This window comes from Tigriopus californicus, chromosome 6, assembly GCF_007210705.1.
Source record: "Tigriopus californicus strain San Diego chromosome 6, Tcal_SD_v2.1, whole genome shotgun sequence".
Classification (NCBI taxonomy): domain Eukaryota; kingdom Metazoa; phylum Arthropoda; class Copepoda; order Harpacticoida; family Harpacticidae; genus Tigriopus; species Tigriopus californicus.
The window spans coordinates 102,349-107,616 of NC_081445.1; positions in this window are offsets into that span (position 1 = coordinate 102,349).

Genomic DNA, 5,268 nt, shown 5'->3' on the forward strand with positions numbered 1-5,268 from the left:
AGGGCAGCAAATTGAACAATGAAGGAGCCCGAGAAAGAAGAGAGTTGGACTTCATTGTTTTAACTAGCCTGGATTCTCGAGGGCTTGAAGGTGCTCTCAAAACGCACGTTAAGCCTCTACGGTCACTACAATTGACCCTAAATCCTGGGTTGGGACAAAGCTCATGAATGCTTTTGAAGACGTACAGTATCAGATACCTTTGTACCTTCTCTGAATACTGTGCAATCCCAACCTTTTATCCTCTCCCAATACGAGAGCTCTCTCATATCCTCAATTTTTCTGGTAAAACATCTTTGGGCCTGCTTGAGCTTGTGCAAACCTGCTGAACTCATTGGAGCCCAAATGGGCGAAGCATTATCAAGATGCGGCAAGAAAATCGACTTGTTCAGAGTTAGCATCGTGATACTGTCTCTGGGCTTCAACGGGCGAAATATCCAACCACCAGGTGAAGGTACCGAGAAAGACTTTAATTTCCTTCGTTTTTTTCTGCCTCCAAAATAATGACTTGAGGACGCCGCCTGTGGGATATCGCTTGAAGGTGTTTTTGGTACCATTTTTTCATCAAGTTGTGCCAATTTTGCTCTTCGACGAGCCGCTGTTGATAGCCAGGGCGAAGTTGGGGTGGAGGCAATAGCGGCAGCCGAGAACAGTTATTACGTGGACAACTTTTTGGTATCGGTGGATGACGTAGAAGAGACCAGTGGTCTGCGGGACGATATCAAAACCTTTGTAACAAGGACCGGTTCAACTTGACTGATATCACCGCAAACAACCGTGAAATATTGAACTCTTTGTCGACAAGCGAGCTGGCTAAGGACATTTGGGAAATGGATTTCGCCAGCAAAGATTTGCCATTTTAGAGAGCCTTGGGGATGATGGCGTAGAAAGATGAACTGGATGTGTTTGGTTTCAAGATTTACAAGCCTGATGAGTCACCATACTCAAGGATAGGTCTTTTGTCTTTTGTGTATGCCATTTACGACCTTTTTTGGGTTCATCGGTCAAGAAATTCTGCCAGCTAAACGCTCACTCCAGGAGTTGTGTCTGAGAAGTGCGACTGGGATGCGGAGATCCCGGACGGTTTGAAAACGATTAGGATTCGTTGGTGCGGGGAGTTGGATTTGTTAGCTTCACACGAAGTTCTACTGTGGAGTGGCAAATCTGGCAAAGGAGATCCAGGGGAATGACACGTGTTCTGCGATGGGAGTGAAATTGGTTATGGGGCCGCTGCCTACCCTAGAGTAATATTCCCATCACTACTTCAGATTTCCTGAGGGCAGGGCGCGTTCACTTCAAATTTAGCCCTTTCAATGTCTCACAGCTGTCAATTCTTCAGGTCCAGCTACACGATGCAGATTGTCATACAAAGGGTTCATAAAACTGCAACTCGCAGCAAGATTTGAGTCTCACAGTCACACAGTTTGGACTTGGAACATGCTCTAACTTTCTGCGGTCTGTGTAAGCCTTTGTAGTACTGATGAGACAGTGCAAACCTTCTTAAGCCTGATACTTTTTGATGTCATGCTTAGTTCAAGCCTGCTTGAAGGTGGCCATGACGCCGATGATGGCAGAGGGCAACAAATCCGGAGTCCAAAGGTGCTCACTGTTATATTCCACAATATTTCATTTCTTTATTTCATGCCATGAAACCAACGCCCATTTCTTTTGATGTGGTCTAAAAGTTTCGATTAGAATTACGCCTTTTTGAGAACAAGCCTTCTGATGATTCATGGTCAGGTTATGATTTGCTCTTTTCTTATCTACAGTCTTATTTTTGGCTGATGGTCATGCTGGGAAAACTATTGAAGTTCTTTTGATGCAATATGACCAAACTCTAGAATGACCGGAACGTATTTCACAAAAAGATTTGTAGACTGTATTTTTTCCATTTCTCTTCTGTACATACACGCATACATTTTCAGCTGACATCTTATCAGTTGTATTTTCGGGACCAGGGTGCTCAATATTCGCCGCAACACAGTTCATGTGGCTGATTGAGCATAGACGCACCTTCAATGAGAATGAAATAGCCTTGTTTGCTCCGCCCGTTTTTTGGAATGTATGACCCCTTATTGCCAACACTTCTTTTGACGGATGTCTCTCGTCTTGGGCTTAAATTTGCCCTTGTTCAGACCCAAGAAGGTGTCGCAAAATTAATTCAAAGTGTTTCAAAGGGTTGTGAAACACGAAATGGAAAGGTCGAAATTTCTAGCTATTTTTGGTTCATACGGAAATGCCACATTTACTTGCTGGCGTGCATTCATTTCATTGTGATCACTGATCATAAACCCCTAATTCCAATAATGAAGACTGTGACTGGACAACTCAACCCAGAACAACTCGACCCAGTCCAAAAACTAAACACGGCAGATTGATCACAAAGCATGATTATGGAGCAAAACTAAAGCTTGATGAGTTAAGATTCAATTTGCTTGCAAGGATGTTAGCATCATTAAGGCAGGAAAAAATAAAGAATTAAGATTGAACTAAAAATTATCTTTCTGGATTTTCACACCTTGATTGATGGAAACATAGCTTGCTTTACAAGATCACCTGATGCATTATGTAAAACCTTTCAAATTTCTACTTGCTTTGCATCACAGTTTCAATTTTGCTCCATAGGTATGACCATTTGTAGGCCAGCATATGGGCTTAATATCTGTACTGGGTCGAGTTGTCCAGTGGGACGAGTTGTCCAGTGAGACGAGTTGTCCAGTGGGAAGAGTTGTCCAGTGGGAAGAGTTGGGAAGAGTTGTCCAGTGGGACGAGTTGTCCAGTGGGACGCGTTGTCCAGTGGGACGAGTTGTCCAGTGGGACGAGTTGTCCAGTGGGACGAGTTGTCTGCTGAGTCGAATTGTCTGATTGGTCGAGTTGTTCAGTAGGACGAGTGGTCCATTGGGTCGAGTTGTCCGCTGAGTTGAGTTGTCCGATAGGTTGAGTTGTCCGCTGGGTCGAATTGTTTCCTGGGACGAGTTCCCCCCTGGGTCGAACTGTCCCCTGGGTCGAGTTGTTCGCAGGCCGGTTTGAGTAATCCGCTGGGCCGAGTTGTCCTGGAACCGGAGAGGCTATAATGGCTGGAACTGTACAATAATCAGGGAAGGTACGATATGTGTATGATACTCAACGTTCTCAAAAGCATTAATCAGCTATCTCCCAACCCAAGTTTCAGGGTTAATGGTAGTGACCGTAGAGGCCTAACGTGTGTCTTGAGAGCATCTTCAAGCCTATAAAGTCCAACTCCCTTCTTTCTCGGGCTCGTTTGCTGTTCAATTTTCTACCCTTAAATATTCCCAGGGAGGATGTAGATCTTCATCCACTGACAGAATTCAAGTCAGACTTGGACAAGTTATTTGGCAACAATTCCTTATCAACCCTAGATTCAAGGGCTAGCCAAATCCGCCAACTCAAATTTAAAAACAAAGTTAAGCAAAAAGGAAAATAATTTTTTTAAACTATGCATTTATTTTTTCAATTTTTAATAATTGCTTGGAGGCAAAAAAAGTATCTTTTTGAGTTCCGATATCAAGGGGGAAGGATCATTTACCTTGGCAGCTCGTCAATACTAGAGACCCTGGTCAGAGTCGCGCGAGGTTTGACAAGTGGCTCCACTTCCAAAAAGTAAGGGATGAGATTAACTTAAAAGTTTCCAAACATATTTTGAATTGCTGCGCTGTATGAGAAAGAGTAGTGTCATGAAAAGAATCATTGAATATATTTTTCAAGGTCATTGCGAAATTTTGCTCAAAGACAAGCTGATTCTTGGATATGGTATTTTAGGTTATTGAAAATAGTTTTGTTACTTTCTAAATATTTTCTGAACCCAGTTTTTCATAAGGTTAGATTGCAAACATATTTCACTCTTTTATTCAAATTAACATTACGGCATGTGAACTTCCTGAGTCTCTCAAGAAACAAGTCCCCCTTATACTGCGCAATTTAATTTGTTGAATATGGTTGTACTTTCTTTTTTGAAGTGCTTTAGTCCAAATTGACAATGACAGCATGTGAGAAATCAGTGTGACAACTTTATTTTTTTGAGAAATACCATACTGATGCAATTCTAATGACAAAAGACACATCAATGGTGTAGAATATGTTGGTTGAACCCAAGGTGAATCAAATTTGTCATAAACCATTCAAAGTTTTGCCTTTTTATGCAATACAAACAGGTTAGTTTTTTTGTAAGTGACTGACTCCCTGTTGAGAAAGTTTCCAAACAAAGCCCAATTTTGCTGACAATTGGCAGCCGATCAGATCGCTCAAACTTGATGACGAATACTCAACCTCGCGGGTCTCTGCTCCAGGGTCCCTAGTCAATACCAAGGCGAGGAAAATAGTGGTTGCGTGATTTCATTGGCATCTTGCGATAGTTAGCAGATCTAGTCATGAAGTACTCCATGATCTAGAAAAAAAGTTTAGACATCCAGAGGCCCTAGAGTAAATTAATTAGTAGTTCTCGCTGTCCATTGGCATCCGCAAAAGGAAAGTAGCAACAAACACCATAACATCAATAATTTGACTTTGGAAAATGGTATCATCTAGTTTCATCAAGGTAACTTCACAAGTGAGCAAACCTCTCCCCATTATTCGTCTATTTATTACCCTTCAATCTTTAAATGATATTTGGTCTACCAACAAATTTGAGTTGGCAGACCGAGCTAGTCCTAGACTAGATCTGGAACCCTCCCTAAAAGTTTGACTAAGTTTGACTTGAAGGATGCTACCGGATCAACAACGCCTACGTATATCCTAAGAATATCAGAGGGAAGTAAGTTAAACAATGAAGGAGCCCGAGAAAGAGAAGAATTGGACATCAATATTCGAACTAGCCTGGATTCTCGAGGGCTTGAATGTGCTCTCAAAAGGCACATTAAGTCTCTACGGTCACTTCAATTGACCCTAAATCCTGGGTTGGGACAAAGCTCATGAATGCTTTTGAAAACGTAAGATATCAGACATCTTTCGTAGCTTCTCTGAACACTGTACAGGCCTAACTTTTTAAGTCTCTCCCAATATGAGAGCTCTCTCATATCCTCAATGTTTCTGGTAAAACATCTTTGGGCCTGTTTGACCTTTTGCAAACCTGCTGAACTCATTGGAGCCCAAATGGGTGAGGCATATTCAAGATGCGGCTGGACAATCGACTTGTACAGAGTTAGCATCGTGATGCTGTCTCTGGACTTAAACGTGCGATATATTCAACCACACATTTGAAAAGCTTTACCCACCTTCAACTGGATATGCTCATCGAACTTTCCATTATTTTGG